Genomic DNA, 12,977 nt, shown 5'->3' on the forward strand with positions numbered 1-12,977 from the left:
CCTTGTACTCAACGAGTAACACTCTGCCCTTGTACACAACATGTAAAACACAGCCCTTGTACTCAACGAGTAACACTCTGCCCTTGTACACAACATGTAAAACACAGCCCTTGTACTCAACGAGTAACACTCTGCCCTTGTACACAACATGTAAAACACAGCCCTTGTACTCAACGAGTAACACTCTGCCCTTGTACACAACATGTAAAACACAGCCCTTGTACTCAACGAGTAACACTCTGCCCTTGTACACAACATGTAAAACACAGCCCTTGTACTCAACGAGTAACACTCTGCCCTTGTACACAACATGTAAAACACAGCCCTTGTACTCAACGAGTAACACTCTGCCCTTGTACACAACATGTAAAACACAGCCCTTGTACTCAACGAGTAACACTCTGCCCTTGTACACAACATGTAAAACACAGCCCTTGTACTCAACGAGTAACACTCTGCCCTTGTACACAACATGTAAAACACAGCCCTTGTACTCAACGAGTAACACTCTGCCCTTGTACACAACATGTAAAACACAGCCCTTGTACTCAACGAGTAACACTCTGCCCTTGTACACAACATGTAAAACACAGCCCTTGTACTCAACGAGTAACACTCTGCCCTTGTACACAACATGTAAAACACAGCCCTTGTACTCAACGAGTAACACTCTGCCCTTGTACACAACATGTAAAACACAGCCCTTGTACTCAACGAGTAACACTCTGCCCTTGTACACAACATGTAAAACACAGCCCTTGTACTCAACGAGTAACACTCTGCCCTTGTACACAACATGTAAAACACAGCCCTTGTACTCAACGAGTAACACTCTGCCCTTGTACACAACATGTAAAACACAGCCCTTGTACTCAACGAGTAACACTCTGCCCTTGTACACAACATGTAAAACACAGCCCTTGTACTCAACGAGTAACACTCTGCCCTTGTACACAACATGTAAAACACAGCCCTTGTACTCAACGAGTAACACTCTGCCCCTTGTACACAACATGTAAAACACAGCCCTTGTACTCAACGAGTAACACTCTGCCCTTGTACACAACATGTAAAACACAGCCCTTGTACTCAACGAGTAACACTCTGCCCTTGTACACAACATGTAAAACACAGCCCTTGTACTCAACGAGTAACACTCTGCCCTTGTACACAACATGTAAAACACAGCCCTTGTACTCAACGAGTAACACTCTGCCCTTGTACACAACATGTAAAACACAGCCCTTGTACTCAACGAGTAACACTCTGCCCTTGTACACAACATGTAAAACACAGCCCTTGTACTCAACGAGTAACACTCTGCCCTTGTACACAACATGTAAAACACAGCCCTTGTACTCAACGAGTAACACTCTGCCCTTGTACACAACATGTAAAACACAGCCCTTGTACTCAACGAGTAACACTCTGCCCTTGTACACAACATGTAAAACACAGCCCTTGTACTCAACGAGTAACACTCTGCCCTTGTACACAACATGTAAAACACAGCCCTTGTACTCAACGAGTAACACTCTGCCCTTGTACACAACATGTAAAACACAGCCCTTGTACTCAACGAGTAACACTCTGCCCTTGTACACAACATGTAAAACACAGCCCTTGTACTCAACGAGTAACACTCTGCCCTTGTACACAACATGTAAAACACAGCCCTTGTACTCAACGAGTAACACTCTGCCCTTGTACACAACATGTAAAACACAGCCCTTGTACTCAACGAGTAACACTCTGCCCTTGTACACAACATGTAAAACACAGCCCTTGTACTCAACGAGTAACACTCTGCCCTTGTACCCAACGAGTAACACTCTGCCCTTATACACAACATGTAAAACACAGCCCTTGTACTCAACGAGTAACACTCTGCCCTTATACACAACATGTAAAACACAGCCCTTACACTCACCCACTAAAACACAGCCCTTGTACTCACCCACTAAAACACAGCCCTTACACTCACCCACTAAAACACAGCCCTTACACTCACCCACTAAAACACAGCCCTTACACTCACCCACTAAAACACAGCCCTTACACTCACCCACTAAAACACAGCCCTTACACCACCCACTAAAACACAGCCCTTACACTCACCCACTAAAACACAGCCCTTACACTCACCCACTAAAACACAGCCCTTACACTCACCCACTAAAACACAGCCCTTACACTCACCCACTAAAACACAGCCCTTACACCACCCACTAAAACACAGCCCTTACACTCACCCACTAAAACACAGCCCTTACACTCACCCACTAAAACACAGCCCTTACACTCACCCACTAAAACACAGCCCTTACACTCACCCACTAAAACACAGCCCTTACACTCACCCACTAAAACACAGCCCTTACACTCACCCACTAAAACACAGCCCTTACACTCACCCACTAAAACACAGCCCTTACACTCACCCACTAAAACACAGCCCTTACACTCACCCACTAAAACACAGCCCTTACACTCACCCACTAAAACACAGCCCTTACACTCACCCACTAAAACACAGCCCTTACACTCACCCACTAAAACACAGCCCTTACACTCACCCACTAAAACACAGCCCTTACACTCACCCACTAAAACACAGCCCTTACACTCACCCACTAAAACACAGCCCTTACACTCACCCACTAAAACACAGCCCTTACACTCACCCACTAAAACACAGCCCTTACACTCACCCACTAAAACACAGCCCTTACACTCACCCACTAAAACACAGCCCTTACACTCACCCACTAAAACACAGCCCTTACACTCACCCACTAAAACACAGCCCTTACACTCACCCACTAAAACACAGCCCTTACACTCACCCACTAAAACACAGCCCTTACACTCACCCACTAAAACACAGCCCTTACACTCACCCACTAAAACACAGCCCTTACACTCACCCACTAAAACACAGCCCTTACACTCACCCACTAAAACACAGCCCTTACACTCACCCACTAAAACACAGCCCTTACACTCACCCACTAAAACACAGCCCTTACAGTCACCCACTAAAACACAGCCCTTACACTCACCCACTAAAACACAGCCCTTACACTCACCCACTAAAACACAGCCCTTACACTCACCCACTAAAACACAGCCCTTACACTCACCCACTAAAACACAGCCCTTACACTCACCCACTAAAACACAGCCCTTACACTCACCCACTAAAACACAGCCCTTACACTCACCCACTAAAACACAGCCCTTACACTCACCCACTAAAACACAGACCTTACACTCACCCACTAAAACACAGCCCTTACACTCACCCACTAAAACACAGCCCTTACACTCACCCACTAAAACACAGCCCTTACACTCACCCACTAAAACACAGCCCTTACACTCACCCACTAAAACACAGCCCTTACACTCACCCACTAAAACACAGCCCTTACACTCACCCACTAAAACACAGCCCTTACACTCACCCACTAAAACACAGCCCTTACACTCACCCACTAAAACACAGCCCTTACACTCACCCACTAAAACACAGCCCTTACACTCACCCACTAAAACACAGCCCTTACACTCACCCACTAAAACACAGCCCTTACACTCACCCACTAAAACACAGCCCTTACACTCACCCACTAAAACACAGCCCTTACACTCACCCACTAAAACACAGCCCTTACACTCACCCACTAAAACACAGCCCTTACACTCACCCACTAAAACACAGCCCTTACACTCACCCACTAAAACACAGCCCTTACACTCACCCACTAAAACACAGCCCTTACACTCACCCACTAAAACACAGCCCTTACACTCACCCACTAAAACACAGCCCTTACACTCACCCACTAAAACACAGCCCTTACACTCACCCACTAAAACACAGCCCTTACACTCACCCACTAAAACACAGCCCTTACACTCACCCACTAAAACACAGCCCTTACACTCACCCACTAAAACACAGACCTTACACTCACCCACTAAAACACAGCCCTTACACTCACCCACTAAAACACAGCCCTTACACTCACCCACTAAAACACAGCCCTTACACTCACCCACTAAAACACAGCCCTTACACTCACCCACTAAAACACAGACCTTACACTCACCCACTAAAACACAGCCCTTACACTCACCCACTAAAACACAGCCCTTACACTCACCCACTAAAACACAGCCCTTACACTCACCCACTAAAACACAGCCCTTACACTCACCCACTAAATCACAGCCCTTACACTCACCCACTAAAACACAGCCCTTACACTCACCCACTAAAACACAGCCCTTACACTCACCCACTAAAACACAGCCCTTACACTCACCCACTAAAACACAGCCCTTACACTCACCCACTAAAACACAGCCCTTACACTCACCCACTAAAACACAGCCCTTACACTCACCCACTAAAACACAGCCCTTACACTCACCCACTAAAACACAGCCCTTACACTCACCCACTAAAACACAGCCCTTACACTCACCCACTAAAACACAGCCCTTACACTCACTGGGTTATACTCACCGGGTAAAACACAGCCCTCATATTGACTGAGTAAAACACAGCCCTTACATGCATCCAGTAAAACACAGTCCTTATACTCACCCAGTAAAACACAAGCCTTATACTCACCGAGTAAAACACAGCCCTTATACTCACCGAGTAAAACACAGCCCTTATACTCACCGAGTAAAACACAGCCCTTATACTCACCGAGTAAAACACAGCCCTTATACTCACCGAGTAAAACACAGCCCTTATACTCACCGAGTAAAACACAGCCCTTATACTCACCGAGTAAAACACAGCCCTTATACTCACCGAGTAAAACACAGCCCTTATACTCACCGAGTAAAACACAGCCCTTATACTCACCGAGTAAAACACAGCCCTTATACTCACCGAGTAAAACACAGCCCTTATACTCACCGAGTAAAACACAGCCCTTATACTCACCGAGTAAAACACAGCCCTTATACTCACCAGGTAAAACAAAGCCCTTATAATCACTGGGTAAGACACAGCCCTTAAACTTATCAGCTAAAACGCAGACTTTATACTCACCAATTAAAACACAGCCCTTCTACTCACCATGTAAAACACAGCATTTCTACTCACTGGGTTATACTCACCATGTAAAATACTGCCCTTATACTCACCAGGTTATACTCACTGGATAAAATAATGCCGTTATACTCACTGGGTTATACTTACCAGGTGAAACTTAGCCTTTATAGTCACAGAATAAAACCTAACCCTTATACTCACTAGCTTCTACTCACCGGGTAAAACACAACCATTATACTCGTCAGGTAAAACTCAGTCTTTATGCTCACCAGGAAAAACACTGCCCTAATGCACGCCGGGCAAAACACAACTCTTATATGCACCAAGTAAAACATAGTCCTCATGCTTGCCGGAGAAAACACAGCCTTTATACTCACCGAGTAAAACTCAGCCTTATCCTCACCGGGTAAAATTCAGCCTTTATACTCACTGAGAAAAACACAGCCCTTATACTCACTGGGTTATATTTACTGAATAAAACACAACCCTTACACTCACTGGGTTATACTCACCGTGGAAAATACAGCCCTTATACCCACCAGGTTATACTCAACGGGTAAAACGCAGCCTTTACACTCACAGAGAAAAACACAGCCCTTATACTCACCAGGTAAAACACAAACCTTATATTCACCGGGTTATGCGCACCGGGTTATACTCACCGGGTGAAATTCAGCCCTTATACTCACAGAGTAAAACACAACCCTTATATTCACCAGGTTCTATTCACTGGGTAAAACTCAGCCCTTGTGCTCGCCGAGTAACACTCAGCCTTTATACTCACCGGGTAAAACATGGCCCTTAAACTCGCCGGCTAAAACTCAGCTAAAACAAAGCCCTTGTACTCACCGCGTAAAACACACTCCTTATACACAACTGAGTAAAACACAGTCCTTATACTCACCAGGTTATATTCACCAGGTAAAACACAGCACTTGCAATCACCGGGTTATAGTCACCGAGTAAAACACAGTCCTTATACTCATTGAGTAAAATACAGCCCTTAAACCCACCAAGTAAAACACAACCTTTACATTCATCGAGTAAAACACAGCCCTTATACTCAACGAGTAAAACACAGCCCTTATACTCACTGGGTTATACTCACCGAGTAAAACACAGACCTTATGCTCACCCAGTAAAACACAGGCCTTATGCTCGCCAAGTAAAACACAGCCCTTATACTCGCCAAGTAAAACACAGCCCTTATACTCGCCAAGTAAAACACAGCCCTTATACTCACCAGGTAAAACAAAGCCCTTATAATCACTGGGTAAAACACAGCCCTTGTACTCACTGGGTTATACTCACCACGTAAAATACTGCCCTTATACTCACCAGGTTATTCCCACCACGTGGAACTCAGCCCTTGTACTCACCGAGTAAAACACAGTCCTTATACTCACCGAGTAAAACACAGCCCTTGTACTCACCGAGTAAAACACAGCCCTTGTACTCACCGAGTAAAACACAGCCCTTATACTCACCGGGTAAAACACAGCCCTTGTACTCACCGAGTAAAACACAGCCCTTATACTCACCGAGTAAAACACAGCCCTTATACTCACCGAGTAAAACACAGCCCTTATACTCACCGAGTAAAACACAGCCCTTATACTCACTGAGTAAAACACAGCCCTTATACTCACCGAGTAAAACACAGCCCTTATACTCACCGAGTAAAACACAGCCCTTATACTCACCGAGTAAAACACAGCCCTTATACTCACCGAGTAAAACACAGCCCTTATACTCACCGAGTAAAACACAGCCCTTATACTCACCGAGTAAAACACAGCCCTTATACTCACCGAGTAAAACACAGCCCTTATACTCACCGAGTAAAACACAGCCCTTATACTCACCGAGTAAAACACAGCCCTTATACTCACCGAGTAAAACACAGCCCTTATACTCACCGAGTAAAACACAGCCCTTATACTCACCGAGTAAAACACAGCCCTTATACTCACCGAGTAAAACACAGCCCTTATACTCACCGAGTAAAACACAGGCCTTATACTCACCGAGTAAAACACAGGCCTTATACTCACCGAGTAAAACACAGGCCTTATACTCACCAAGGAAAACACAGCCTTTCTACTCACCCAGTAAATCACAAACCTTATACTCACCGAATAACACACAGACCTTATACGCACTGGGTTATACTCAACAGGTAAAACACAGCCCTTATACTCACCAAATAAAACACAGCCCATGTGCTCACCCAGTAAAACACAGGCTTTACACTCATCGAGTGAAACACAGCCCTTATGCTCACCCAGTAAGACACAGCCCTTATACTCACCGAGTAAAACACAGCCCTTATACTCACCATGTAAAACACAGCCCTTATACTCACCGAGTAAAACACAGCCCTTATACTCACCGAGTAAAACACAGGCCTTATACTCACTGAGAAAAACACAGGCCTTGTAAACACCGAGAAATACAAAGCCCTTGTACACACCGAGTAAAACACAGCCCTTGTACACACCGAGTAAAACACAGCCCTTGTACACACCGAGTAAAACACAGCCCTTGTACACACCGAGTAAAACACAGCCCTTGTACTCAGCGAGTAAAACTGAGTCCTTACACTGAATTGAGTAAAACACACCCCTTATAATCAGAAGGTTTTATTCACCAGGTAAACCACAGCCCTTATACTCACAAGGTTATTCTCAACGGGTAAAACACAGCCCTTATATTCACCGACTAAAACACAGCCTTTATATACATCCAACAAAAAATCAGCTGTTGTACTCAGCCAGTAAAACACAGCCCTACAACTCACCCAGTAAATCACAAAACTTATACTCACTGAGTAAAACACAGCCCTTATACTCACCAGGTTAAACACAGCACGTAAACAGACCGGCTAAAACTCAGCCTTTATACTCACCGGCTAAAACTCAGCCTTTATACTCACAAAGTAAAAGACAGCCTTTATACTCACAAAGTAAAAGACAGCCTTTATACTCGACGAGTAAAAGGCAGCCCTTGTACTCGACGAGTAAAAGGCAGCCCTTGTACTCGACGAGTAAAAGGCAGCCCTTGTACTCGACGAGTAAAAGGCAGCCCTTGTACTCGACGAGTAAAAGGCAGCCCTTGTACTCGACGAGTAAAAGGCAGCCCTTGTACTCGACGAGTAAAAGGCAGCCCTTGTACTCGACGAGTAAAAGGCAGCCCTTGTACTCGACGAGTAAAAGGCAGCCCTTGTACTCGACGAGTAAAAGGCAGCCCTTGTACTCGACGAGTAAAAGGCAGCCCTTGTACTCGACGAGTAAAAGGCAGCCCTTGTACTCGACGAGTAAAAGGCAGCCCTTGTACTCGACGAGTAAAAGGCAGCCCTTGTACTCGACGAGTAAAAGGCAGCCCTTGTACTCGACGAGTAAAAGGCAGCCCTTGTACTCGACGAGTAAAAGGCAGCCCTTGTACTCGACGAGTAAAAGGCAGCCCTTGTACTCGACGAGTAAAAGGCAGCCCTTGTACTCGACGAGTAAAAGGCAGCCCTTGTACTCGACGAGTAAAAGGCAGCCCTTGTACTCGACGAGTAAAAGGCAGCCCTTGTACTCGACGAGTAAAAGGCAGCCCTTGTACTCGACGAGTAAAAGGCAGCCCTTGTACTCGACGAGTAAAAGGCAGCCCTTGTACTCGACGAGTAAAAGGCAGCCCTTGTACTCGACGAGTAAAAGGCAGCCCTTGTACTCGACGAGTAAAAGGCAGCCCTTGTACTCGACGAGTAAAAGGCAGCCCTTGTACTCGACGAGTAAAAGGCAGCCCTTGTACTCGACGAGTAAAAGGCAGCCCTTGTACTCGACGAGTAAAAGGCAGCCCTTGTACTCGACGAGTAAAAGGCAGCCCTTGTACTCGACGAGTAAAAGGCAGCCCTTGTACTCGACGAGTAAAAGGCAGCCCTTGTACTCGACGAGTAAAAGGCAGCCCTTGTACTCGACGAGTAAAAGGCAGCCCTTGTACTCGACGAGTAAAAGGCAGCCCTTGTACTCGACGAGTAAAAGGCAGCCCTTGTACTCGACGAGTAAAAGGCAGCCCTTGTACTCGACGAGTAAAAGGCAGCCCTTGTACTCGACGAGTAAAAGGCAGCCCTTGTACTCGACGAGTAAAAGGCAGCCCTTGTACTCGACGAGTAAAAGGCAGCCCTTGTACTCGACGAGTAAAAGGCAGCCCTTGTACTCGACGAGTAAAAGGCAGCCCTTGTACTCGACGAGTAAAAGGCAGCCCTTGTACTCGACGAGTAAAAGGCAGCCCTTGTACTCGACGAGTAAAAGGCAGCCCTTGTACTCGACGAGTAAAAGGCAGCCCTTGTACTCGACGAGTAAAAGGCAGCCCTTGTACTCGACGAGTAAAAGGCAGCCCTTGTACTCGACGAGTAAAAGGCAGCCCTTGTACTCGACGAGTAAAAGGCAGCCCTTGTACTCGACGAGTAAAAGGCAGCCCTTGTACTCGACGAGTAAAAGGCAGCCCTTGTACTCGACGAGTAAAAGGCAGCCCTTGTACTCGACGAGTAAAAGGCAGCCCTTGTACTCGACGAGTAAAAGGCAGCCCTTGTACTCGACGAGTAAAAGGCAGCCCTTGTACTCGACGAGTAAAAGGCAGCCCTTGTACTCGACGAGTAAAAGGCAGCCCTTGTACTCGACGAGTAAAAGGCAGCCCTTGTACTCGACGAGTAAAAGGCAGCCCTTGTACTCGACGAGTAAAAGGCAGCCCTTGTACTCGACGAGTAAAAGGCAGCCCTTGTACTCGACGAGTAAAAGGCAGCCCTTGTACTCGACGAGTAAAAGGCAGCCCTTGTACTCGACGAGTAAAAGGCAGCCCTTGTACTCGACGAGTAAAAGGCAGCCCTTGTACTCGACGAGTAAAAGGCAGCCCTTGTACTCGACGAGTAAAAGGCAGCCCTTGTACTCGACGAGTAAAAGGCAGCCCTTGTACTCGACGAGTAAAAGGCAGCCCTTGTACTCGACGAGTAAAAGGCAGCCCTTGTACTCGACGAGTAAAAGGCAGCCCTTGTACTCGACGAGTAAAAGGCAGCCCTTGTACTCACCGAGTAAAAGGCAGCCCTTGTACTCACCGAGTAAAAGGCAGCCCTTGTACTCGACGAGTAAAAGGCAGCCCTTGTACTCACCGAGTAAAAGGCAGCCCTTGTACTCACCGAGTAAAAGGCAGCCCTTGTACTCACCGAGTAAAAGGCAGCCCTTGTACTCACCGAGTAAAAGGCAGCCCTTGTACTCACCGAGTAAAAGGCAGCCCTTGTACTCACCGAGTAAAACACATCCCTTGTACTCACCGAGTAAAACACAGCCTTTGTACTCACCGAGTAAAACACAGCCCTTGTACTCAGCGTGTAAAACTGAGTCCTTACACTGAATTAAGTAAAACACAGCCCTTATACTCACAAGGTTTTACTCACCACGTAAACCATGGCCGTTACACTCACATGGTTATTCTCAAAGGGTAAAACATAGCCCTTATATTCACCGACTAAAACAAAGCCTTTGTATACATCCAATAAAACACAGCTCTTGTACTCTGCCAGTAAAACACAGCCCTACTACTCACCCAGTAAATCACAAACCTTATACTCACCGAGTAAAACACAGCCCTCAAACTCACCGGCTAAAAGTCAGCCTTTATGCTCACCAAGTAAAAGACAGTCTTTATACTCACCGAGTAAAAGACAGCCTTTTTACTCACCGAGTAAAAGACAGCCTTTGTACTCACCGAGTAAAGAACAGCCCTTTTACTCACCGAGTAAAACACAGCCCTTTTACTCACCGAGTAAAACACAGCCCTTTTACTCACCGAGTAAAACACAGCCCTTTTACTCACCGAGTAAAACACAGCCCTTTTACTCACCGAGTAAAACACAGCCCTTTTACTCACCGAGTAAAACACAGCCCTTTTACTCACCGAGTAAAACACAGCCCTTTTACTCACCGAGTAAAACACAGCCCTTTTACTCACCGAGTAAAACACAGCCCTTTTACTCACCGAGTAAAACACAGCCCTTTTACTCACCGAGTAAAACACAGCCCTTGTACTCACCGAGTAAAACACAGCCCTTGTACTCACCGAGTAAAACACAGCCCTTGTACTCACCGAGTAAAACACAGCCCTTGTACTCACCGAGTAAAACACAGCCCTTGTACTCACCGAGTAAAACACAGCCCTTGTACTCACCGAGTAAAACACAGCCCTTGTACTCACCGAGTAAAACACAGCCCTTGTACTCACCGAGTAAAACACAGCCCTTGTACTCACCGAGTAAAACACAGCCCTTGTACTCACCGAGTAAAACACAGCCCTTGTACTCACCGAGTAAAACACAGCCCTTGTACTCACCGAGTAAAACACAGCCCTTGTACTCACCGAGTAAAACACAGCCCTTGTACTCACCGAGTAAAACACAGCCCTTGTACTCACCGAGTAAAACACAGCCCTTGTACTCACCGAGTAAAACACAGCCCTTGTACTCACCGAGTAAAACACAGCCCTTGTACTCACCGAGTAAAACACAGCCCTTGTACTCACCGAGTAAAACACAGCCCTTGTACTCACCGAGTAAAACACAGCCCTTGTACTCACCGAGTAAAACACAGCCCTTGTACTCACCGAGTAAAACACAGCCCTTGTACTCACCGAGTAAAACACAGCCCTTGTACTCACCGAGTAAAACACAGCCCTTGTACTCACCGAGTAAAACACAGCCCTTGTACTCACCGAGTAAAACACAGCCCTTGTACTCACCGAGTAAAACACAGCCCTTGTACTCACCGAGTAAAACACAGCCCTTGTACTCACCGAGTAAAACACAGCCCTTGTACTCACCGAGTAAAACACAGCCCTTGTACTCACCGAGTAAAACACAGCCCTTGTACTCACCGAGTAAAACACAGCCCTTGTACTCACCGAGTAAAACACAGCCCTTGTACTCACCGAGTAAAACACAGCCCTTGTACTCACCGAGTAAAACACAGCCCTTGTACTCACCGAGTAAAACACAGCCCTTGTACTCACCGAGTAAAACACAGCCCTTGTACTCACCGAGTAAAACACAGCCCTTGTACTCACCGAGTAAAACACAGACCTTGTACTCACCGAGTAAAACACAGACCTTGTACTCACCGAGTAAAACACAGCCCTTGTACTCATCGAGTAAAACACAGCCCTTGTACTCACCGAGTAAATCACAGCCCTTGTACACACCGAGTAAAACACAGCCCTTGTACTCAGCGTGTAAAACTGAGTCCTTACACTGAATTGAGTAAAACACAGCCCTTATACTCACAAGGTTTTACTCACCATGTAAACCACGGCCGTTACACTCACATGGTTATTCTCAAAGGGTAAAACATAGCCCTTATATTCACCGACTAAAACAAAGCCTTTGTATACATCCAATAAAACACAGCTCATGTACTCAGCCAGTAAAACACAGCCCTACTACTCACCCAGTAAATCACAAACCTTACACTCACTGAGTGAAACACAGCCCTTAAACTCACCGGCTAAAACTCAGCCTTTATGCTCACCAAGTAAAAGACAGTCTTTTTACTCACCGAGTAAAAAACAGCCGCTATACTCACCGAGTAAAAGACAGCCTTTATACTCTCCGAGTAAAAGACAGCCTTTATACTCACCGAGTAAAAGACAGCCTTTATACTCTCCGAGTAAAAGACAGCCTTTATACTGTCCGAGTAAAAGACAGCCTTTATACTCTCCGAGTAAAAGACAGCCTTTATACTCACCGAGTAAAAGACAGCCTTTATACTCACCGAGTAAAAGACAGCCTTTATACTCACCGAGTAAAAGACAGCCTTTATACTCACCGAGTAAAAGACAGCCTTTATACTCACCGAGTAAAAGACAGCATTTA

The sequence above is a fragment of the Carcharodon carcharias genome, chromosome 9, assembly GCF_017639515.1.
Source record: "Carcharodon carcharias isolate sCarCar2 chromosome 9, sCarCar2.pri, whole genome shotgun sequence".
Taxonomy (NCBI): domain Eukaryota; kingdom Metazoa; phylum Chordata; class Chondrichthyes; order Lamniformes; family Lamnidae; genus Carcharodon; species Carcharodon carcharias.